Below are 25,258 nucleotides of genomic sequence, written 5' to 3' on the forward strand. Positions count from 1 at the left end.
TAGCTGTTTCCTGGTTGTGGTTGGTAGGCAGGTGGCAGGGGAAGCATGATAGAGCTCAGGGCCTTCACAAGTAGTTGGGAAGGAAGTTGTCTCCACAAAACTAGTGACAAGGGAGGGCCATTAGTGCGGGTCATTTGATGTGCAAATTTACGAGGGAAGTTTAGAGGAGCCATTTGCACAGTCAGATGTGGTGTAAATGGAGTTTAAACTCCTGCATTGTCATTAGTAGCACACAAGGGATGGATATGTTTGAAGGGGATTTGCATGCTCGAGATCTGTAAGAAATTGGCTGGGTTGTGTGTATGTGAGATGTATGCAATTTCAGGCAAGTGGGCAGATGTAAAGGGATGAGGTCTAAATTTGGCTGGCTTGCAAGATGGCCCTGGGTATCTAAGCACAAATGTTGAAACAGGATAAATCCCTGCCTCCCATCCCTTTAGCTTAATCCCTGGAGGCTTTTTTTTATAGTGAGAACTCAAAGACCATGGTTTGGAAATGAAGCAGGACAGCAGCACGTACAAAACCAGGGCTCTGACTGAAGATTTAATGTTCATAGGGTCTAACACAGCTGGAAATAAAGCTGAAAATTCGTGGTGCATCCTTACTGTCTTCATTCCAAGCTCTGAGCATTTTTGCTGTTATTGAAGGATGGATTCCTACTGTTGGAGGAGGGGCTATAACAACAAAGCACAGAGGAGCCTGTGGTTTAGGAGAGGGGTATTCCTGCTGTGTGTTCATAGTGCCCTGTTTCCTTAATATGTTTCAAACCCAATAAAAGACCTTGTAGGCCTCCATACTCTGATGCTTTAGGAAAGCAGGGCTAGGACTCTTACTGCAACAGCTTTTGATGAGATGCCTTAATATGGCAGCTGGGTTTATGGCAAATGAATGTGGAAAATGCAGGGGAGAGAGCATAGAAGATGCAAGGCATAAAATTGACTGGTATAAATCAGTGTTATTCTGTTTTACCTAGTAAGAACAAACGTGTATGCACCAGCCATTGCTCTTCAGGTGGGGCTGGGGACATTGGTCTTGTTTTGTCATACAGTACCGTGTATTTGTGGCAAGCTGGGGCTATCTGGTATTGCTGGGCCAGAAGAGAGGGATGGTGTGCTGAGCTGGGATGCAGGGATGGTAGCAGTGCCTGTGCTGAGGGACATCCCATCCCTCTGAGGAGTGCATTCCTGAACTGAAACAAATGTTGAAAAACCTTTCTGGAGCATATTGTGCTTATTCACTGGAATATATTTTGCCTTGGAGATGAGAACCATTGATTCTTTGAAAAATGGTCAGTTTGCCTTTTTCAGCCTTCGTGAACACTGGAGCAGGGTGTGTTAGAGTGCCAAAGGGGCTCCTGTAGGAATAGAAAGGGCAATAAAAATGCTCCTTTTGAGTTCAAGACCTATAAAATACTCTGACCAGACCTCTAATTGCATGTCTTGTTATAACAACGTGAATTAACCACTAACAAATTGACCAGCTGCTTATTTGAGAACTTGACACTCTTCCCACCCTAGACCATGGGAGCTGTGGGTTGTGAGCATAATCCTTGACAGGAGCTGCTTCAGGTGAGGGGCAGTCAGCAGAGCTGCAGCTCCTCTGCAGCAAATGGCCTGCAGCTGGTCCCAGTGGGGCTGAGATGGGGCTGTGAAACACTCGGCCCATTACAGACCTGGGGAGAGAACAGGAGCAAAGAGGCTGCCAAGCTCTAAGTTGGAAAGATCTTTGTGTTCCTGGAGAAACACTATCTTTGGATAGGCCCTGTGTTTTGCTGTCTAGTTTGGTGTAGGATGGACCAGGCTCAGGACCGCTTCTGTCCTGTGCTTGCTTTGCCCCTGGTCCTTGGTCAGCCCCTTCCTGGAGTGCCTGGTGTATCCCTGTGCCACTGCCTCTCCTGTGCCTCCCTGAGTGCTGAGGGGCAGGGAGCCCAGCCCAAACACATCCTGCTTGAAAAGTGCTGCTCTTAAATGGGGTTTTACAGCCTCTGGCTGATGGGGCTGAGGGTAGTGGGAAGGGCCACCAGCTGGGGCTGCCTGTTCTGGGGACAGATCTGGTGGTGGATTGGGCTTGTCCTGCTCTTTGTCACTGCTGCTCCCCGGGCTGTGAGTTTGTGCTGTGCTATCTGCTGCTGGCTGTGCTCCTCTGCCAGGGAGGGGCTGCTGTCCCACCTGCCTCCCCTCCCTGGAGGGGCTCTCTGGGCTCAGCTGTGCAAATGAGAAGGAATCATCTCAGGAAAGGCTTTGGAGGATGGGAGAGGCTAGCTCAGGGCGATGGCTTTTTATCCTGTGTCAAGAAAACAACAGAGCTGTGACCAGCAGCCAGGGAATGAGGCCGAGATGAGCAAAGAAGGCAGGTCAGAGTGCAGCTGGACTTGTAAAATGAGAGGTGAAGTGTGGAGATGAAGACGTAAGATGCTAATGGGGAATGATATGTGGAGTTTATCTAGGTTGGGAACAGGTGATGCAAATCCCTGCTGACCTTGGCAGGCATCTCAGAAAACCTTGAAATCAATGGGATTGAAGGCAGCTGATGGACCTGGGACAATTAGCATGAGAGCTTGGTCTCTGGCTGCCATCAAGGACTGTGAAGTGAGAAGCTGCTGTGATGGCAGTGCAAGCCTTGGCTGGAGAGCCTGCACAGCTGTTTGGGGGCTTGGTGAGCAGTGCTGGGGCTGGAACAGCTCTCACCTGCCCGTCCTGACTGCAAGGTCAGCATGTGGGGATGGAGATGGAAAGTTCTTCTTGGCCTTTCCGTTCTCCAGCTTTCTCCATGGCCATCAGTGCAGCCTGGGGAGGGGAGCAGCTCCCTCAGGGGGGATGGGGGACGTGCCAAGCTGTGATGTGGGGACCATCTGTCCCCCTGAGACAATGGTGCCATTTACACTTACGTACTGCAGTTCATCCAAGATGAAAGATAAATCTGTCCTGGCTAATGATACATCACACTCTTTGCTTATCCTTTCTTCCTTTAGTTTTCTCTCCCCCAGTCTCCTCTTGTCATCACCTACTGTGCTTCAGTCTATAAAACAAGCCATTGCTCCCCCTCCTTGAGTGTGATTTGATGTTTGAGTCCCTGCAGCTCCTCTAGCAGACTCCCCTGTGACTAGCCACCCTGTCTATCCCTTTTCCTCTCTGTCTGTGGCAGTTTGTCATTTCCCCCCTCTTTTATTGTTTCCCTTGCTGTCATTCCTGGGCTTTGCTGTGAGCAGCCTGTCTGCACTGACTGTTCCTGCCCTTGAATTGGCTCCTTCTGCTGAGGGCCTCTCTCAGCCAGCATTGCGGACACCCAGCTCCCTGGGGTGAAAGGCCAGGGCTTAAAGGGAGACCTGGAGGTGAGATTTAAACAGAGGACATCACCCACTGGCTTATTTAGAATGAGGAAAGGGCTAGGGCTCTGCAGAGGTGTGAGTTTACCTGTGAAAATAGCAGATTTCTGCTGTCTCTGGAAGGGATTTCTATGTGGCAGGGTGGGATTGCTTCTTCCTTGTACTCACAGGCTGCTTCCATCCCCTTTAGAGCATTCCAAGCCCAGCTCAGCTGCTGTGTTCCTGTGCTCTCTGACCTGCTGGTGGCACCTCTGACACCCCCATGCTGAGCTGTCAGTGTGAGGAGCACTGGGCTCATTTCTGAGCTGCAGAGTCCAAGAGGTGGGAGCAGGGCCAGGCTGTTGGGGGTGACCACCTCCTGAGCCACCCTGGGTGACACTTGCTGCTGGGTCAGCTGGCCCTGGCCTTCCCTGGGCTGTGGCTGGTGCTAATCCCTGCTAGCCAGGTCTGGCTCTTTGGGCTGGCAAAGACAGATGTGAGCTCAGCATGCTGGCTGCGAGCTGTGTGCCTGCAATCTCCTGGCCCTGTGCCCTGGCTTGGCAGCTGGGCAAGGTGCTCAAGGATTCACTTGCAAAAGTTGAACCAACAGTGCTGTCTCAGCCTTGTTCCTGACCCCTGGACCTTTGTGAGGGCTGTTTCATCCTCACTTTAATAACTTGGTGTTGTTTGTCACTACTTCCCCAGGGTAGCAAAAAATTGCTGAAATACTACAAGGGCTTTAAGACTGGTTGTAGGAGCTGGATGCTGGGAGAGGCAGAGGGAACCAAATGTACCTCTTGGGGGATTTCTCTTCTCAGAGTCATGGATTAAAAAGGCTAACATCAGTACAAATTCATCCAGGAGAAAGCTGCTGAATCCAGTGCTTGTAATGCCAGCTCTGAGATTTGCATCAACAGGCAAGAAGGGAAAGAATAAAAGAAAACACATGGTAAAATATTAACCTCCCTATTGGAACAGGCAGTTTGCAACAAACAGCAGCTGTTCTCTTTCATGGCATGAAAGATGTAGGAGCTCAATATTTGAGGGTGGAGAAATATTTTCTTCCATCCAGAGGTTGATAGTTTCTCACATCAAAGATCCAAAATATCTGCTCATCTTTCAAGCCCTGCTTATTGTTTGGAAGCATACTGAAACATCAGTACTTGGCAAATCTGCCTTGCCCCATCATTCACACACCCCAAAAAGAAATCTCCCTGTCTTTACCTGTATCCTGCATCTTGCTTTGCAGCCAAGAACGCCTCACTCTAGTGTTCCCCTAAGAATACCATGTCTTTATTTTCTACAAAGTGTTCTACATATCATTTACCAGCCAGCTAGCAGATGTTAACAAGAATTGTTAACAATAATCAAGCTAAAACATCTTTGAGAAAAGTAGGTTTTTTTGATGTATTGCAGTTTTTATGTAATTATTTTTGTTCACGTATTTATCAATTTGTGATGTAATTTTTGCTTTGAGTAAGTCTCTTGGGTTTGTAGGTGATTTGGGAAGGGTCTGCTTTGTCCACATGTGAGATTCAGGCCAGGCCTTGAACATGTTTGTCATGAGTGAGTTATGTTAAAAAAGACAGGCTTATAGAAATGCAACAGTAATAATATATTGCCTTTGGTACTGCCTGATGTTCAGTGCCACTGGCCAACTGTGATATTTCTTAATGAAGGATTTTTCCCCTCAAGGCAATTTTTTCTTGCTTTTTTCTTTCCCTATGGCTCCTTTCTGATTAATTTTCTTGATGAAGGAGGATCCTTCCCAGCTTGGGAGTTTGCTCCTCTCCTCTCTGTGCTTGCTGACCCACTGTTTAGCAGCCTTGTGCTGGCAACTGCTCTTATCTTCCCATCTGGACCCCTCTCTGGAAGTGGGATTTCAGTGAGTGGTGGAGGAGGCTCTAGATGTTATCCCACTTGTTTTATGCAGGAAAGTCCTTTGGAGACAGCAGTCTTCTCACTGTTTTCTTGCAGCATTTTTTTCATCCCATGTTATAGTTTCTGAATTTTTATTTTCTTGTAGGTTGACCCTATTGTCTTTCCCTGTGTAGACAACCTCTTCATATTATATGTTTTCTTCCTTTCTGGGTGCTGAGTAATATTTTTCCTTCTTTTCCTGCCCAGCAGGATCTCTGAAGAACCTCACACAGTTCATCCAAGGGCCAGAACACTAATAGAACCGAAGAAATGCAAGGCATAGTTTCCAGCGTTACATGAGTTAGTAGCATGGTTTTCAAAAGCTGTCCAACTTTTCCATTGTAGCAGTCTTTTTATCCATTAATAAAACATTAATTTGAGGTCTGGGAGGCAGGGATCAGGTGAAACCCTGGGAAGGATGCTGAAGTGGAGGACTGAGAAGCTGAGGAGGAAGATGAGGCCACTGGGTCAGGCAGGCAGCAGGGATCTGGGGTGGAAAGCTCATCCACTGGGTATCTACCCTCCAGAGTGGAGGGGCTGGCAGCAATGGCATGGGGGAGCAGCCTGTGTGCTGGGTGAGGATAAAGGAGGGGCAGGAAAGCAGGGTGGGTGAGGAGAGGCTCTGGGCTGGAGGGCTCGGCCTGCAGCAGGAAGGGGTGAGATGGGAGCACCCCAAGGAGTGATGGCATATCCCTACCCTAGAGCCTTCATGCTCTAAATTCCTACTGATTGCTGCTTCCTTGCTGCCAGCAAACTCCTGTGAGCTCCCTGGCTAAAGAGGTGTCACATTACTGTCCAAGAGGTGTCACATTACTGTCCACACTGATGCCATCCCTCCCTGTGGGGAAAAAACCAAACCTGAACATGTGAACCTGCAACGGAAGGTTGTGTTGTGAAGGTGGTGTGGAGAGGGGGAAACTGAGATTCCACATTCATCCTTAATTCTGTCTTCATTTATTGGATTGAGTCATATCAAACAGTCTCTCCTGAGCATATTCAGAGCACTTGTTTTGGTTGGTTTTTTTTTTTTTGCCATGGCAGCTGCTAATTTATCTCCATTTGGATGGGTTATTAGAGGATGAGTGAAAGGGGTCTTGGGTTACCCTGCTGCCCAGTGTGGAAGCAGTGTTTTGGAGCATCCAGCAGCAAATGTTAGTAAAATAAAACCATCTGGGACACTTAAGAACAGACAAAATAACTTTTTTTATTTGCAGTCATTGACATTCAACTTAGGTTTTCCTCATAGCAGTCATACCTGCTATGTAAGTCTCAGCTCAAGCTGCCAATCAAATGAAGCTCTAAGCAAATGAGACAGGGTGTTGGAAGGAAGAGGAGTTTGTGGTAGGATTAATTAAAATTAGTGTTATCAGTGTAGCTGCATGCAGCCTTCCACCATATAGGTCAGCTCTCTCTGAAGCCTCAAGTTTCCCCTACAATGCCATAATTAACTATTAAAGTAGGTACTTAAAAAAAACATTCCTCCTCCAGAAAACCATAACCCAGGATTTCTTTTTCAAAGCACAGAATTAATTGCATCCTTCCACAGTATCTTTGAGGTGCTGTTATTTCTTTAAAATGCATTTACAGCATATTGTGATATGTCACACATCCTTTAAATATCCAATAGCTTTTTAACTTTTAAAGATCTATTTCACACTTAGTGGCATGTCTGTAATGCATTTTTCTGCAACGTGTGGCAGATGTCTGGGGAAACTGTGTTTGCTCCCATATGGGGGTTATTTTGCTGGAAAATGAAAGAGGGTTGACACTTCATTTGATTTTCCTGAGCTGTCAGATCAGGGATTCTCTGTCTGGGTGTGAGACATGAATCCAGATCATACATAAACTGCACAAGGGAAGATGTGCTCCCTTCCCTGGCTGAAGGGGGACTTCCCATTGAAGAACATCCTCTGAGGGCTACAAGGGGAAAAACAGGATGGGGAGGTTTGCTCTAGGATCCCCTATTCCATTGGACTTTCCAGCATGCTCTGGACATACAGAAGGAACATCAAGACTGTACTTGGACCTTCCTCTAAGAGAAGGAGGCAGCTTTGAGGTTACTCAAACCTTAAGGAAACTCCTGATACTTGTGACCCAGGTTCCTGAAGTGAGCTGGCACTTGAGAGTTGTGCTGAATTTGACTCCTGGAGAGGCATCATACATGCCAGGGCTGCAATCACTTTGGATGTGTCAGACCACCACTGCACAGTTGTGGTTTATGGACAGACAGAAGGAAATTTGTCATCTGTGTTGGCCAACAATCTCTGTCTGCAGATCTGTGTTTCTGTTCTGACTCCTCCCTCTCTGCTCTGTCTGAATGTGGCTTTGTGTCCCCTTGTGCTGTGGTGAGCTGTCCCTGTGTTTTCTTTCTGTTCCCAGGCTGAGCACCGTGCTTGGGGCAGGCCCCTCTGTTGTTTCCCCTGCAATATCAGGGGGAGGGGAGGAAGATGAGCAGGGAAAGTGCTGCAAGCCCCTGCAGGTAATGCTTGTGCCAACATCCCCCTCTTCTGAGACAGATGCAGTGGGGATAAACACCAGGTGTCTCTTACAGAGTAGTTAAATGCACCAGCAGTCCCTGTTTTGTCGTGTTAGGACAGAAGAGCCTTCCAGCTTTAGATTTCCAAAGATTGCCAGTGGCACTTGGCACATCCCTCTTGTGCACAACCTGGGAGACACTCCTGAGTTTCTGGGCAGTATAAATGCCCAAGAATTACTTGGATGTGGTAGCAGCCAGTGTCCTCGCTGCTGGTATGTGTGAGCATGGGCACATGCTGTTGAGGCATTTCTGGGCAGAATTTCCTAGGGACTGAGGAGCAAAGCCTTGGGGGAAGCTGTCACTGAGGGCACAAAGCTAGCAAAGCAGGAAGGTGCTGGATATCCCTGGAAATACAGACATGGAGGTGTGCCTCCTGCATGGAAGCAAGGGGATGGGTGGGTGAGTGACCTGGAATGTCCCCCAGCAGACTGAGGGTGTCAGTGATCCCATCAGGGGAAGCAAAGGGGACAGGTTAGACAGATCTAGAGGGAGACCACAAAAGTAATTATTTCCTTCCCCAGCCACTTGACTTCTCTGAGCTCGATTAAGCTGATTAGTGTCATGTACCCATGGCATTTCCCATTCTTGTTTGCATGTGTGAAGGGTTTTCTCACCCATGGCTGTGACACCTCTCCCCTCTGGACTCAGGATTATTCTTTCCTGATGATTAATGTTTTCATGGGTCTCAGCTTTACAGGAACACAAAGGCATTCCCAGTGGAGGATCTGATGCCAAGTCTTTAGCTGCTGGGTTTAATAGTTACACCTGGGATTATTTCATCCTGCTGAATGACCTCTTCTGAGACACTGCTGCTTCCCCCAGGTGGGTTTGTATTTATAGATTTATCTCTGCACCCTTTTCCCACCAAGAGTGCTGCTTGAGCCTGGTGCCCTCAGCACATAGCTACAAACAAACTTGTGCTTGAAAATTGTGGGAAGGCCTTGTGCACCTCATGGAGCCAGAGTGGTTCTCTGAAATGTGGACAAGTAGCAGTCAGAACACCAAATAGCACTGAGGATTGACCAGAAGAAAAGCGTAGGAGCTGTTAGTGCAATTTATGTATTTCTTTTATACTGCTAACTCCTGTATTGATACACGTACACAACAAAGATATTTGATTAAGTGATACATTTACTACATAATAAATCATCTGAGTTCTTTATTACTCTAATTTGTATGCATCTGTATAAATCAGAGGTGTACTCACCATTCCTTTGCCATCTCTGAAAGATGCAGGAGGATTAGAAAACATTTGCATTGATGAGTCTTGGGTAAATATTTGACCTACTGGTGAATTCCTCTGCAATTATCCCTTGGAGAGATTTGCTGTGCCTTCCCCTGTGCATCTGTCTGGGTGATGCCAGAGGGAATCAGGGAGAAGTGGGGGGAGCCTTTCACTGGTGTTTGAAATCCTGGGGGAACTGAAAAGGTTTTGAGGGGAAGGTGAGGATTTAAACTTGCTTTTACTGATCAAGTGGTAGAGGGAAGTTTGGAATTATGAGGAAAGAATAGGCCATGGTGTTGGAAATCTAGTGGGCTGCTGTATGTTGGGCCATCTGGAGATCATGAAAGGCATGAGTTAAAATCAGTTGAGCTCCCAAATGCTCTTCAGGGGTGTTGAAATCCCAGTGTAAATCACCAGCGCAAGAAATTGGGCTGATGGTGGGAGCAAAGTCCTCCCAACTCTTTCTGGGCACCTCCCTGTAGGGTGACATATCCAGCGAAGAGGAGAGGTGTGATTTGGTTAAAAAGTGGGGTGTGCTGCAGGGAGTGCACACCCAGGAAATGGGCTGCTAATGAGAGAGCCTTGTTTTGGCAGAGGGGGGCCAAGGGATGCCCCTGCATGCGAGGTGTGTTGGGGCTCCAAAGCTGCTGGGGTCAGTGCAGGCAGGTGCCCAAGTGTTTGAGTTGTGTGTGCTGTGGTAAATGAGCTCACACCACTCCACTTGACTTATGGAGCTCTCTTTGCTGACCCCAGTTCAGCACCTCTTGGGTTTCTCAAGCTGGGTGAAAATTTTAGAATGGAGAACAAGCTCTCTCTTGCAGAACTTCGGCCACATTTCTTGTTTTGGTCAGGGTGAGTATACCATAAAGAACAGCCTTTTGTCTGTGCTGGTTTCATGCTCCTGTTCAAACCAGGCATTTACTGAAACAAAATCAAATCTGAGCTGGCAAGTTGAGTTTGAGTTTCAGCTTCAGTTGGCCTGTGCTTTGTTCAGATTAATTCTCTTTTCCCCCAAATGCTCGTACCTCCCACCCCATCCCCCAGACAGGGAGGCAGCTGTTGAGCTGTTGTCATTTCTCTGCCTTCACAAAGGCACAGTGGGAAGAGGAGACAAAGCAGAACATCATCTGCCTCCTGCTCTGGTGGCAGGCAGGGAGCTGAGCTCCCAGAGGAGCTGTGCCCAGCTGCTGCCATGCATCCCTGGGATGCTCGTGGGACAGGCCTTGCTCAGGGAAACAGGAGGAAGGTCCATGAGAAGAGGCAGCAGTCCAAGCACTGTGAAGGTTCCCAGCTTGGGTACTTCACTTCTGTGTGGCTGTCTGAGGGAGAAGTGCTAGGGAGGACCTCCTGGGATGGCCAGGCAGCCTGGAGCATGGATACAGCACAGGAAAGAGGACCTGGGGGATGAGAGGAAGCAGAGTGTTAGTGCTCCTAGGAGCTGGAATGTCTCTAAAGCTGATGTGTTGCCATGGTGTGCCTGGCAGTAAAGCTCCCTTGTTGCTTCTCTAATTCCATTCAGGCAAGGAAGAATGGTGAGGGGATTAGAAACAATGCAGAGCGCAGGCTCTGTCTCCTGCTGGAGTGTGCTCTCCTTGGCTCCTGCACCACCCAGGGCTCTGCAGCTCAGTCCCCCTCAGGGGCTGGGTGAAACAGCTTCCCTGGTACCTGCTGCCCAGGATAATGCATTGCTTCCCCACATTGTGAGAGAACACTTGCCACAGCTTCTGCATGAACAGCAAAGCAGAGAGAGAGAAGAGAACTTTCTGGAAAGCCAGGAGTGTGGGTGTAGGACTGAAGGCAGCAGAACCAGTGGCAGTACTTCCACTAAGGTAAACAGGAGCAGAACTGGGTTTGTGGTGGTCTGGTGTTAATTAGCTTCCTCTTCAGCAGTTTCTGAGTGTGCTAATGGTCCTGAAGCAGACATGTCAAAAGATCCTTGACTACAAGATATTACGAGTAACATGACCTAGAAGGATTAGTAGCAAGAAAAGGACACAGGATGCCACTTTAACCCTGTCATCTTGCTTAGCTCTGTCTCCTCCACAGAATTTCCTCACCATTGTCCATCTCCCATTGCCTTGTGATCTGTCTCTAGATCTCCTGCCTTCTGGATCCTTGGCTGTCCCTGCCTGGGCCCCTCAGCTGGGCAAGCCACACTGTGCCATTGCAGGGTGCTGGGGACCAGCCCTATCAAATCTCACTCTCTTCACCCCTTGCCCCTCCACAACTTGCTCTCTCCAGTCCTCTGGTTGTGGCCCAGTGTCTTGCCCCACTACTTGTCATGGTCTTTTTCTCCCTAGGACTTGCTGTGCTACAGGAGCCCCTGTGCAGCCAGCATGGCCCTCACTTGTCTGTGCCCACAATCATCCTCAATCTGCAAAATCACTTTGTCCTTTCACTCCCCTTGCTTGGTGGGGAGACAAGAGTCAAGTCACTATTCCTTCAGCATCTAATATGGGGGAAATGATGTCTAAAGAAGGAGCTGTGGTGGTAGAGGGAGAAGCTGCTGCTGTTCTTCTGCCTGGGGTTGACCATTCTAGAGCTCTTGAGCAGTTCAGGTGATGTGGGATGGAACTGCTGCAGGGGGTGAGCCAAACCCCTGCTCAGGGAGGGAGCTCCAAAGTGGTGAAGAAACAGTTAGGTTTCTCAGAGTGCAGCATGCCGAATCTCTCCTTGCTTTAATAAGCAGCTCCTTCTCTGTGGAGAGGTTCCCTGTCCTGTGCCAGCTCCCCTTTCGCGACAGCCAAAAATACTCCTGTGTTAGGCAGAGGCCCTTCCAGTGAAAAGAAGCCCTTTCCTGTCAGGGTTCAGTGCAAACACCGTTTGCTTGGGAGCATTGGACTCGGGTCTTGTCACAGGTGAGGTGCACCAGGGGAGCCCTCTCTGGGGCTGCTCTCTTGCCCCAGGCTGCTCTCTGCTTTGTTCTCTGTCCCCCCTTCAGCTCTGTGGGGTCCCCAGGCCCCTGTGCAGCTTCTCCAGTGCTTCTTTCTCCTTCACAGTGAACTGCCAGGCTTCTTGTGCCCACACCTGGTTACTGATGGATTGACGGTGTCTGAAGTTTGGGTTATTAATCCTGATCTAAGGCAATGTCTCATTAATGAAAATAAAACTGGAAATTAATAGATGAGGAAATAAAGAGGCTGAAAGCTGATGAAAGAGGAATTGTGAGGGAGAAGAGTGAAAAAAGGGAAGAAGAAATTCAGTATGGGACTTGATTTCTTTGGAGGCAAAGTAGAGAGAAGCAAAAATCTGAGTCTTAACTGGGCAGGAGAGGACAGAGAGGTGGATGGAGAGAAAGGAGGGTCAAAGGAGCCCTTGCCTAGGCAGGCTGCCATGGGCCTGCTGGGAAGTCAGCAGGGCCAGGCTGAAGCAGATGGGGAGGGAAGGATTGCAAGCCTGAAGGCTGCATGAAATATTTAAGATGCTCCATCAAACCATCTTCTCAATGGGATGAGATTCTGGGTGGGAGGGACAAGAAAAAACTTGGCTGACAAAAAGAAATAACAATTAAAAAAACCTGACAACATGTAGCTCTCTTCTTTACATCTCTCCTCTCTTATCTCTGGGGCCCTGGGCAACCTGATCTAGAGGGTGGCATTTGTGGGAGGGAGAGAGGGCTGGAACCAGATGATCTTTAAGGTCCTTTCCATCTCAAGTCATTCTAGGATCTTACTTTCTCAAGAGGTGAGATTTCCAGTTATGCTGGATACAAGTCCAGGTTTCTTCAGCCTTTGAGGCTTTAGTTTGCTTTTGTTTCCTTGCATTCTTCCTCCTCTTTTTCCTGTTCCCCAAACTCACAGCACCTGTCACACAGTAACCAGCTCCAGTCCAGCTGGGTCTTGCTCCCCTCTCCCGCTGCTGGGGTAGGGGTAGCTCTGTCCCCTTTAGAGGTGTCCCCTTTGGACACAAATGTGTCTTCCTTGACCCTCCAAGCCCTTTTCTCCCTCCACTTGGTGCCTGGTCCATTTGACATCTGCTCTTGGGAGTGGGATGACTTGATCTGCATCTCAGTTCAGGGAAGCCTTGAGCTCAGCTGAGGTGATGCAGGAACAGAATCTGTTGTAAAAGTGTCCACAAGGATTTCTCTGACTTTATCCCATGTTGGCTGACAAAGGCAAAACTCGAAGTGTCATGGATGTCACTGAGTGTCTGAGGATCCAGGGAATGGCAGAGCCCAAGAGAAATCAGAAAGCTCAGCTGTCTCAGCTCATGAGGTTTTGGGCCACTGTGTCCTGCATTCTGCCTATATACAAATGCCATTGTGCAATTCCATCACCCTTTGCTTTTCCTGCTTCCCTTCCTTCCATGAGAGCAGAGAGAGCTGTTGCCTTTAGACTGGGTATGTGTAATCACCCTGACCTAGTTTGGGAAGCTGAATCTAGAAGGAGAGAAAACCAAAACCATGTCCATTAAGTTAAAAAAATATAGTAAATAACTCCTATGTTTCCTCCCCATGCCCTGCAAATCCAGTGTTAAATTAATGTAGTGTTTAGATCAGGCTTTGGTTATGTTAAAAAAAAATCTCAACACCTGTAGCAGATGCAGTTTTTAAATGTAGAAAGGAGTATAGACTTAATTCTGAATGTTTCAGCTCTGGAGACCTCATTTAGGGGTGGAAGGTACTGCATCTTTCTTTTGTGATCTTCCTGTGCATGGTGTGTCCTGGCCACTGTTTGCTGCCTCCCTGTCCCTGTGAACTGTGCCTGATTTTTTCTAAGCTGGTGGAATTGTCTGTTCCTGCTGCTCACCCAGCTGAGGTCTGCAGGTGACAGGCTAGCAGGTCCATGGTGGTGTTTGGGTTTTTCTGAGTGGGGCAATAATGGAAGGAAGGATATGAAGTACATTTGATGTGGCTCAAGATGCAAGTGAGCCTGGGGCTGGTCTCCAGGTTTTCTTGATTGCTCTCTGTCTGGCACCAGAAAATATCACAGGACAGACAATTGCTACTGCATTTAAAGGCAGGATGTGCTACAGGTCTATACCAGCATGAGTTAGTAAATGTGAAGGAGTGAACAAAAAGTAAATGTTATCTCAGATGACAAAATAACATGCTTTCATAACAAACTAGCATCCCTTCCTAGGATTGATGGCTTCCTATAAACCTGAGCTGGTTTTTTTCCACCCTTTGGTATTCATGGAGAGAAAATGGTCAGAAAACCTTTTGAGATCTCCCCTCATCATTTTGTAAATGTTCCTAGGTACTGAAATATGTGGTTAAGGCTAGTGATAAAGTATAAGTATAAAGCACAGTATAAGACAGCAGCATTTAATCTGATTTTTCCAAAGATGTGAAACATGTCTCTGAATTTGGAAGAGCAGTATGGAGCTCATATCTGAGTAGATTATGCATGGGAAGCCTGCATGTTGATGCTGTCTCTCCATAATCCTGTACTGAGCATTACCTCAGCTCTCCTCAAATGTTGTTATTCTCTTTGGCTGTTCTCATTCCTCCCTCATTAGGAGGAATCCATGAAGGAGGAGTGAAAAATATAGAAACCTGACTTGGCTCAGGAAGTCCTTGAGCTGAGAGTGGTTGGCAGCTGGAAGAGTGCCTAAGGGAAGTATTGTGTCTGCTCATCCCATTTTTGCACACTTCTCTGGGCAGCTGTGCTGCTGCCCAGTCTGGGCAGATGTTTGGTCCAGCTTGAGATGCTCATTTTTAGTTGTTTTTGTTATATTATTCTGACGTTCCCTGACTTGTGTAGGCTGGGAGTCTCTAAACTCTTAGGTCAATTGCGGGTTTTGTTTTGTTTTAAACATCTTTCCTGCTTAATTCTTATTACCATCTGCCATTCCCCCTTCCCCTTTCTTTCAAGACACTTGTCCTTTTGATGGGTGTTCCCATTTAGGGGGACATGGGACCTTTAGCTCTGGAGAAAACAGGATCTGCTCTACTCAACACCTCTTGGTGGGGATTTCTTGCTCAGGGTTAGTGAGTGTGTGGGGCTGGAGACCAGAGTCTCAGCACCTGGTGGTGCCCACCTCATGTTTTTACCTGCTGCCTGGGGCACTGAGGGAGCAGGCTGGACAAGTGTCCCTGTCCAGGCTCTGTGGGGTCCCATCCTCCATCCCTCCACTAGAAGCAGATCAGGAGTAAGAGCTCTCCCACAAGAGGGAGGTAAATGTAGGTTGGGAAAGTAGATGCAACATAGAGATGATCTAGACCAACTTATTTACTTGTTGGAGGCTCAACCAAGTCTTGAGGCTCATTTGAGGACAAACCTGTAGCACAGCAATCAAGTACACAGGTACAGCCTGAGGCTGCTGAAGGAGAGCACTGGTTGGGCAGAAGTTTTTGTTCCACAAAGGCACAGACCTGTTGCACAATTATTGCATTTCCCATTTGTGGCTTTACACCAGATCTGCTGTATTTTCTGTACTCTCACAACAGCTCAAGCTCCCACAGGGTGGAGTTATGATTTAGTCATAACACCAATATATGCCAGCAAGAGATGCAGGTGACTTGAATGGAACTGGTTTTCTTTTGCTATTGGATGGATGTTCGTGTGAAAGAATCACTTATTTCTGACTTTTCTTTAAAATAATATCCAAAGTAACTTGTGTTATTTTATATAAGGTTGTCCTCCTATCCTCCCAACCCATTTCCTTTGTAATGGATTTAGCTGCAGGTGCTGTTCCCAAGCCTCTTTCTTTAGACTCAGAATAATTTGAGGTTTTAAGACCTCCTAAGCTGTTTTCTAAAGTCATGCTTACTGTTCAGGACTGCACCTAATAAAATACTGCAAGCATGAAGCAGTCTGGAATGAAGGCAATGGGATGAATGAACACAAGCTTTGGTGGGCATCCAAGAAACAACGCTGTAAAGGACTCAGGGTCAGTCAGGAGTGTTATTTAACTTCTTGAGAATGACAAGAAAACGCTGTCAACCTTGGTAAAGCCTGCTTTCAACCCCCAGGAGCTGGTCTTTGTTCACAGGTGCACTGACAGTAGCACAGACCAATGCCAATGGAGACAAAGGTGATCAAGGCTTTGGAGGGGTGGGTCATCAGTGAACCCACTCCCCCTTCTTAGGAGAAGCATCCTGTGCACCTAAAGAAGTCAAAAGGGAAAATGAAGAAAATGTTTGCATACAGCTGATGCTTGCAGTTTTGAAGGGAATTTAGGTTGAGGGCAGGACAGATGTTGAAGGGAGGGATTAATTCAAATTGGATAAAGTGCCTAATTTGCCTAAGAGGTTGCTTAAAGATAATGACAACTTGTAAAAATTCTGCCTAGCACTGGGCTGGAGTTGAGAAGGTGAGAATGACTGTTCAGCAGCCGGGGACAGCCCGGGGGGAGCTCCAGAGGCGTTCACTGGCCGGCGGGCGGCGCAGCCGGGCGGGCACTGGGATGGGGACACTGGTTCGTTTATTTATCATCATTTATTTATCGTCTGAGCTCTCCCTTGTGGGTTATCCCTGCCTGGGCAGAAGGCAAGATGAGACTCTGTGAAAGAGCCCTGATTAAAAGAGGAGGAAGGATGAATGCTGTGCTCCTCAGAGAGGGGATTTGTTGGGAAAGCACTCAGGTGTATGTGCAACATTACCTTGAAGTCTCCTGTAGTAGAATATGAATGTGTTTGCCTTCTTCCCAAACCACTCTCTCCATCTGTTTTATGTTTTAGGTACCTTGGTCCCTATCTAATGTTTTATCACCTTGATAGCTCTTGCCTTATTAAGTATGTCTGCTTCTATCTCTCTAATCTCTTCACATCACCTCCCCAGGGTGCTTTCTCCTTTGTCTCTTACAGTTCTCCTTTACCTGATGCTATTTTTTCCCACCCCTCGCTGATGCACTCCAACCTCAGTTGACATTTCTGCTTTCCCTTGGAGCAGTGGTGAGAAGTGCTGCTTGGTGGGTACAGGAAAGGGATGCAAAGAAGGCAGGGTGCAGCTGTAGTGTCCTGGGGGAGCTGGACATCTGGTGCTCCCTGGCCTGGGAACTGGCCCCTCCAGGCTCCCTATGGAATTTAAGTCAGCTCTGACCTTTGGTGCCATAGAAAAAGCAGTCTTGGAAACCTTGGCTCTGTATTCATGCAAAGAGGGAACTGATGGGGCTCAGCAGCTTTCCCCAGTGTGGCAGGTGATGCTCAGAGATGTTGCAGCACTGAGCCTTTTGCTCCTGCACTGGCTCTTCCCATGCCTCTCATCCTCCAAGTCCTGGTGCACAAGGGCAGTTTGGGTGGCAGCTGAGGGATGAGAAAACATTGTGTGTCAAATGGAGAGAGGGCTTGGCAATGACAGCAGAAGATAAAGCAACCTGGAATAAGCATGGATTAAAGCTGCTTGGGGCCTGGGGACAGACCTGTCTTTCCAAAATGGTGCAACAGGGAACTGGCCAGAAGGATGTGGAACTGGCAGGAGGCTGATGATGCTGCTGTTCTGCAGGATGGTTTCCTATCCACCTTCAGTAGAGTTTACCTGTCACTGGCATATTTTCTGAAAAATCCTATCACCAGGATTTCTTCTCCTGGGAAGCTGAGGAGCCTCAGAAAAGAATAAAAACAATAATTATCTGATTGCTTCTCCCTGTTTTGCTGCTTTAGAATGTGGTCTGGAGATTGTTTACCAACTGGTCATTGTTTGATTGGTTCCATGTAAATTGTTTTTACTTAATGGCCAATCACTGTCCAGCTGTGTCGGGACTCTGAGGAGTCAGTCACGAGTTTTTAGTTAGGATACATCAGAAGGCTTAACAAGATACTTTCTCTATTCTTTAGTGCAGTATCCTTTAATATAAGAAGTTAGTATAGTATTCTTTAATATAATATGTAAGTACATAAAATAACAAATTAACCTTCTAAGAACATGGAGTCAGATTCATAAATTCCTCCTTTGTCCTGAGGCCCCAGCAAATACCACACTTACCTGTGTGATCAGCCAGCTCACCTGAGAGGCAGAGAGCCCTGGGTGTCTCCAAGAGCTGGTCCTTGTTCTCTCTCCTCTCCTGGAGCCCTGGCTGTCTCCTCTCTCCGGCCTGTGCAGACCTGTTCTGCATGGGCACACCAGGGAGAGCTGCTGACAGGAGCTGCTTGGATAGCACAGGGGCCGTGGTCAGCTGCAGCCTCGTGGTGGAGCATCTGCAGGCTGTAGTGTGTGTCCAAAGCACCTTGGCATTGCACTGGCTCCTGAGCTCAGGTGAGCCCTGTGCTGGCAGACACAAGTCACTGCAGAGAGCCCATCCCCTAGGAGTGGGTTTATTTGTCTGAGGGTTGATTTCTCAGTTTGATAGGGTTTCACTGGGGGTGAGGCGTGGAGGTGAAAGCCCATGGAGATGCCAGTACTCCACCAATGTCTAGAATGGGAGCCTGATCTACCAACTTAAACTATGTCCCTACCTTCCCATGGGCTCCCTGGCTGCTGGCTGAAGGAACGTGAGGGGAATGTGAGCTGGGTGTGTGTGAGAGAGCTGTCTGCCATTATCCCATTACGTGTAATGAATGTATTGTTTGATTGTTGTCCTGCTCTCCTGGACTGCTGTCAGCCAGAGTGCTGAGCTCATCAGGGATGGCATCCTGTCCTCACGGGGTGCTCCCATCAGGGATGAGGCTGGCACTTTGAGTGCTGGCAGTCAGGCTCTGCTCCCTGGGGCTGGTTTCTGGGAGGTGATGAGGCTGTCAGCAGAGCTGTGTGCGTGAACCTGTGGTTGCTCCTCAGGCACAGGGACACCAGGAACTTTCTATAACTCCTGAGCTCTTTCTGCTGTTGCCTTCTCTCTGCCTTCACTCCCCTGATCCTCTCTATTCTTTGCCTTGGCAGGAAGAGGTGTCCCAGTGTGCACAAGGCTTAAAAAATGCAAGAAAAATTGGAAGTGTTTCAGCTTTTTTGTACATGTTTCAATTTTTTCCTTGCAGTTTACACTGCTAGACACACTGGATCTTATTATATAAAGATGTTGTTTCCTGTCATTAATCCAATGTGTGGTGGCTGTTGGCACTCTCCTAATTTGCTGTTCTTCTTGGTGAATAGATATCTCATGGCATGTGCAGACTTGCTGTAATTTAACCCTATTGAGAGTGCTTGCTCTTTAACCCTAGCACAAGAGGAAGTATCCTTTCATTTTTTGGTTTATTTCATCCTCTTAATTTTATTCATGATACAAAAACCAGCCCTGGCTGAAGCAATAGAAGTCCAGTAAAACCTAGACTACTCTTTCTGGGGAGCAAGGCTTTCCAGGTTTGTCCATTCAGCTTAGGCAAGAGTCACAACACTAAAATTTTGGGTCCACTGGAATTGAGTACTGGATTTATGGCCCCAGTTTTGTCTGGAAATGTCACTTTAAACTGCTGTGAGGATCGTTTTCCACAGAAAGAAAACAACTGGGTGCTCAGCTGTTCCCTCTCTCATAACTGTTACTAGAATGTCAGTATTAATGTTTGAACACTTTTCCCTTTTTGCCTGAATTGAGATGCAGAAAGCATTGTCATTACAGCCTTTGTGTCCTCAAGCCTGGTCTTTCAGTCAAGGATCTGAGTGGAGCATGAGCTGCTGCTGTGCTAAATCCCACCTGGCAACCAAGCACCATGCAGCTGCTCACCCATTCTGCCCCAGCCCCAGTGGGGAGAGATAGAACTGGTGGCCTGAGATAAGAATAATTGAAACAAAGTAAAATAACAATACTAATATTGCTAATTATAATGATAATTGTAATGAGAAGGAGAGAGAGGAATAAGGCCTGACAGGAAAAATGGGTGCACAGTACAGTTGCTCATCACACCCTGACAAATGCCTCACCTGTTCCTGACCAGGACTGGTGGCTTCTGAGCAACTGCCTGCAGTTTATATATTGGACAAGGTGTTCTGTGGCATGGAATATTGCTTTGTCCATTCACACCAGCTGTCCCGGCCATGCTCCCTCCCAGCTTCTTGTGAAGCTCCTCACTGGCAAAGCACAGGAAACAGAAAAGTCCTCGGCTCAGGGTAAGACAATACCTAGCAACCACTGAAACATTGTTATGTTATCAACGGGATTCTTGTGCTTAATCCAAACCAGCACTGTACCAGAAGAAAATTAACTATTCCAGCCAAAACCAGGATAGCTGTCCTGCCATGAAAATGTAAGGCTGAAATCAGCCAAACTCTCCCTTTCCCTCTGAGGCTGACCTCCGGTGTGTTTCTGGACGTGTCTATATTTCTTGCTCACCTGAAAATAAGAATAATTGTGCTTTACCACTTGGTGTCTAATTAAGGCCTCCTTAAGGAATAGGAGGAGAGGAGGATGGAAACATAAGGAACTGTTGCAGAACCAAGTCCCCTGCTGTTCAAAGGGGCAGCATTAAATAATTGGCTGGTGCTTTTTCTTATGTTTTCACAGACCATGTTTTTTCCCATTGTTCTCCTACTTCTGTCAGGTGCTTGAAGGATGGTGTTCACTTAATGAGCAGCCAGATTACACTTTGTTTTCCTGTGTTTGTTCAATGTGTGGCTCTGGGCCCTATTGACAGCACACTGTGTAAGTCCTGCTCTGGAGATAGGATTATTGATTTCCTCATAGTCCTTTTTATTTTTTTTATCACAGTAGTATCTGAGTGCTCATCGCTATAGAGCCCAAGTGCTTCACAAACATTAATTTATCTTTACAATGCTCCTGGGAGGAAAGGGCTTTTCTCGGCTCTCAGCTTATACAGAGGAGATGGAAGTGGGTACAGATTGAAATCAGAAGCATTCAGTAATTTTGAAATCCTAATTAGAAGTACATGGGATTAGTAATTTCCAGAGTCTGTGGAGTGTAGCACTTGCTATATTCAAAGTGCCTTAGATGCAGAAGTGAGCTGTCAGTCAAGCTGTACTTGGGTTCTGGTCTGCAGTGCATAATGAAAATAACCAAATTAGTGACCACATGCTTGAATGACCAATCTTAGAATCACAGAATCATGAAATTTGAAAAAGACCTCCAAGTTCATCAAGTCCAACCTTTGACCAAACCCCCATCGTGCCAATTAAACAACAGCACTCAGTGCCAAGTCCAGTTACTTCTTGGGTGCTTCCAGGGGAGGTTATTCTACCACTTCCCTGGGCAGCCTGTTCCAATGCTTAACCACCCTTGATGGTGCCCCACCTCCCACTGGAATGGATCATGTGGTGCCACGGCAGCTGCTCCCTCAGATGACAGTCCTGAGACCCTTGGCTGAGCAGCTCTTGCTGAATTTCAGCAGGGCTGGGAGCTGCAGGCTCCTCAGGGACAGCTGATCACTGGGAATTTTGCCTTGGCACTTGGTGGGAGCATCCATCAATTATTGTTTTGGAGCCAAACACCTGTGTTAAACTCTTGCCAGTTTTGCAAGCAGGGAAATATGAGTTCTGCTTTTCCTGTACAGGGAATATTTGGGAAATTTCCCATGTGGGAAATATGGTTCCACTGAAGGAATCTCCTTTCGTTCTATGTACCTGTTTGAACTTCTGTCTGCTTTGCCTTGGGTATTTCAGGTAAATATTCGTTGTTTGCTCTTCTGTGCCTTTGTGTTTCGATGTCTTTCAGAGAGCTTCTCATCACAACTGTCTTTCAACAGAAAGTAGTCTTCTTAATTTCATGGAAGCTTTGCCATGAAAAGAGCCTCATTTTCACAGAAAAGGATTATTTGGGGCAACAAGTGCAACACCACAGGGCCTGCAATGATTGCTGCAAGCCCTGAGTATCCAGGCTCTGCAGTGAGTTCTGGCTCATAACGGAGCAGGTCATCTGCAGGGTATGACAGCAGCCAGACACCTGTTCCTGATGGTGCCTGGCTGCCAGGATTTGCTGCTCCTGGCTGCCAAAATAGCTGCCCTGCTTTACGAAAGTGGTATGAACAAGGACCAAATACAGGGAGAAGTCCAAATGCTGAACAAGTGGATAGGAGCCCAATGGAGACAGATTTCAGAATTCAAGTGGTTACATTTTTTTTTCTGTAATCAGTGTTTTGATTTAATGTCAAAAGTAAAGATTTTTCTTTATTTTTCTATCCTGCTGCCCTCTGCAGTACATAATTGCATAGCTAGCAGGGCTAGTAGCTTTGCTTTTTGACTTCCAGCTGTAACTGTTTGATCTCAGCCATACTAGTTGATTGTCTAAATGATGGTTTTGTATGTCATAGTAAAATTTTGGTTTATTTTGCCTCTCGCCCAGCTGTGTTTGCAAGTCCGGGGTTTGCTTGCATTTGGATAACTGATGTCTTGTGGGGGATAAAAGTACTTGTTTGTCTACTTGTTGGCATCTGTGATGGGAAATTGAATCTTTCCATTGGTGTGTTTCTAGGATCCAGCAGAGATAGAGATAGCTCTTTATTGTCAGTTTTAGCTTCTTTTAGTCATATGTATCTGCTGTCCAATGGGATATCTGGTTCTCTGTGTGCATCTTGATGAGGAAATAAACAGGTGAAATGAATGTGGTTTAGTGTAATTAGAGAACTTCAGAGCTGAGAGTTGGTCTCCTGTGTTTTTGTTTGCAGTAAATGATCTAGTGTGCTGTTTGAGCTTTCCTTCCCATTGTAAAATTAAGTCACTTTGTTGCCTGTGTTTTGTTTCCGAGGCAGGAGTGACCACTATGCATTTCAGCAAGTGTCTCTTTCTCAGTGCTGCTCAAGTCATCTGTCTTGCTTCATAACAGGACATTCCTCTCACTGATCTCTTCTGTCAGTGGCCAATGCCATCCCAAGGTGCATCTGCTGTCAGCCATCTCTGGGAAACTGCTAATTGCTGCTTGTGCTAAACAAGGCATTTCTTTGTCATTTGGCTTGGAATGCTGCACATCTGGGTGAGGAGAGACAGCTGCTTTCCTGAGGCTGGGACTGCCATGCCTTGGACATGGGCACAAACTCTGATCACCTGCACTCTGAGGTGGCATTACCTGTGGCACTGAAATACAGCAATGAAGCACCTTGAGTGTTTCCCTGTGCTCAGTGCCCTGATGGCATGGGCACAGCTTCCCTCTGCTTCTCAGCACAACTGTGGGGGTCCATTACTTCTGTATGAAAAGTCTTAAAACTGAGCAATAACAAGGCCAGGGCAGATTTTGGTACTCCCTAAAGCTGTGAAAGCCCAGCTTTTGCAAGTGCTGTCATCTCTGAGTAGTGGATTGCACACACAAGCAGTAAACACTAAAAAATACCTTTAGCTTTGGAGAAGGAGTGTGCAGTTCTTGTTCTTTTGTTATAATGGTGCCAGTTTACAAGACTCTTTGCTGAAATTGCTTGGGGTGTCCTTTGAGGCAGCAGATTTTCTAATGAAAGCTGAGACAGCCAGTTGGAACACTTGCCTGAGAGCTGCAAGTCCAAGTGTTGGTGGGGAAGTGCTCTTGGCTCCACTTGTGGGAGCAGCTGGTCTGCTGTTACCTCCATACTGACAGATGTCACTCTGAAGCAATTGCTGATGTGGGTGTGCTCAGCTTTTCATAAAATCACAGAATGGCTTGGCTTGGAAGGGACCTTGAAGAACATTGAGTTCCAACCCTCCTGTCATGTGCATGAACACCTTCCACTAGACCAGGTTTCTCAAAGCCCCATCCAGCCTGGCTTTGAGCACTTCCTGGGATCAGGCACCCACCAGCTCTTTGGACAACCTGTGCCAGTGTCTTTTCCCTACCCTCATAGTACAGACTTTCTTCTATTATCTAATCTAAATCTCCCTTCTTTCTGTTTGCAGCCATTCACCCTTGCTCAGTTGCTACATGCCCTTGTGAAAAGTCCATCTCCAGCTCCCTTCTACCCCTCTCAGGGACTGAGAGGCTGCAATGAGATGTCCCCAGAGCCTTCTCTTCTCCTCATTGAACAACCCCAACTCTCTCAGCCCTTCCTGACAGGAGAGGTGCTGCAGCCCTCTGATCATTTTGTGTCTCTCCTCTGGACTAGCTCCAGCAGGTTCCAGTGTTTGGGGCCCAGAGCTGGACAAAGAACTCCAGGGAGCTTCTCATGAGAGCAGGGCAGGGGAGGACAATCACGTCCCCTGATATGAGTTTTCTCTGTTTGTACTTTACCTGGAAATAAAGGGCAATTTTTTGCTACCTCCCATGCATCACTACATAGTCATTTTTAGAAAAGCACAGTGGATCTGTTAGGTGAAAGAAGATCCATCATCTTTTCAGCTTTGGCATTGTATATTGTAGTCTAGGTGCTGCTCCAAAGCATGCTCTAAAGAGGAGCTCACAGCCATCTGTTTGATATTTATGAGATTGTAATTTTAGATCAGGGAGTTTATTATTCTGTATTAAAAGGTAAGCATAAAATAAACTAAGCTAAAGGGCATACGACCTTTCAAAAGGTTTTCAGCCAGCTAAATCTTTCTCTCTCTCTCCTATATAGTACTATGTTTGAAAGCAAGGTTACAAACCCCCTGGATGTGCTTGCTGTTAGCTCTGTGTCGAGATTGCAATCCAAATGCAACTAGCTGCTGCTCTTGAGGGAACAAATGCCTCCTGAACCTTTGGGGTTGTCTTGGGAGCAGGGAGGGAAAGGGATAGATGGTGCTGGCATTACAGCTGACTTATTTAAATTACAGTTTACAGCTAGCCTGTTGACCAGTGTGTTTTATTGTTCTACATCCCTCAAACCCACTGCTGGAGGCAGGCCAAATTCCAGCACTTTTCTGGAGTGTTTCTATTGTTTAATAGTAGAGTTGCATTTTTTTCGTTCAGTTTTTATCACACTCACAAATCTTTGCAGATTAGATTCTGATATGGCTGTTTCTTCCATGGCGTTTATTTTGTTTTAAGTTTTGTTCACTGCAAGTCAAGTTTTCTATAAAAGGGGATGATCCAGAGCTTGGCTGTTGCTTGGCTTCTAGCTGGGCATAGGTAAAGAATTCTCTTCTGTGATATCTGCCTGTCTTATGTGTGTGTTAGCTGGGCTTTTGAAATAAAGATGAATAGTGATTTACATGTAAAAATGAACTGTTTGCCCTGCAGTGAGCAGCACGAAGGAATGTCCATATTGTTTTCTGAACCAAAGTGCTGCTGGATGCTCCAGCAGATGTGAAATGTATGCTTATAAAGCTTTGCATATATTTATATGTCCATTCATATTAGCTTTTCTGTGCACACGTGACCATGAAATAAAGCTGCTTTCCATGTATACATGCAAACCCTGTGCACAAGTTTATCATGTGGAAGATCCATCTCTTCACTTTGTTTCTTGCATGGGTGAGTGCAGCTGTGATCAGCCTGTAGCCTATGGATTTTGTGTGTGAGTTACTCGAGTTGAGCACGTGGCAAGACATAAAAGCCTGCATGTGACCATTGCAGCACCAGAGGGCAGCTATGCCAGCGTGCTGAGGTTCTCAGCATCCAGTGCGACAGGTGAGTG

General features: G+C 46.9%; 1 protein-coding gene and 1 long non-coding RNA gene across 2 annotated transcripts in view; both read left to right on the top strand.

Annotated features, from left to right (window-relative positions):
- CACNA1I (calcium voltage-gated channel subunit alpha1 I) overlaps positions 1–25,258 on the top strand; it is a 149,638-nt gene that overhangs the window by 6,026 nt on the left and 118,354 nt on the right. The window lies entirely within an intron of this gene.
- Positions 7,618–23,799, top strand: LOC131558406 (uncharacterized). Its single transcript, XR_009274810.1, has 3 exons — positions 7,618–7,703; positions 8,450–8,582; positions 23,604–23,799. It is a non-coding gene; the product is annotated as an uncharacterized LOC131558406 (long non-coding RNA).

The sequence above is a fragment of the Ammospiza caudacuta genome, chromosome 5 (genome assembly GCF_027887145.1).
Source record: "Ammospiza caudacuta isolate bAmmCau1 chromosome 5, bAmmCau1.pri, whole genome shotgun sequence".
Taxonomy (NCBI): domain Eukaryota; kingdom Metazoa; phylum Chordata; class Aves; order Passeriformes; family Passerellidae; genus Ammospiza; species Ammospiza caudacuta.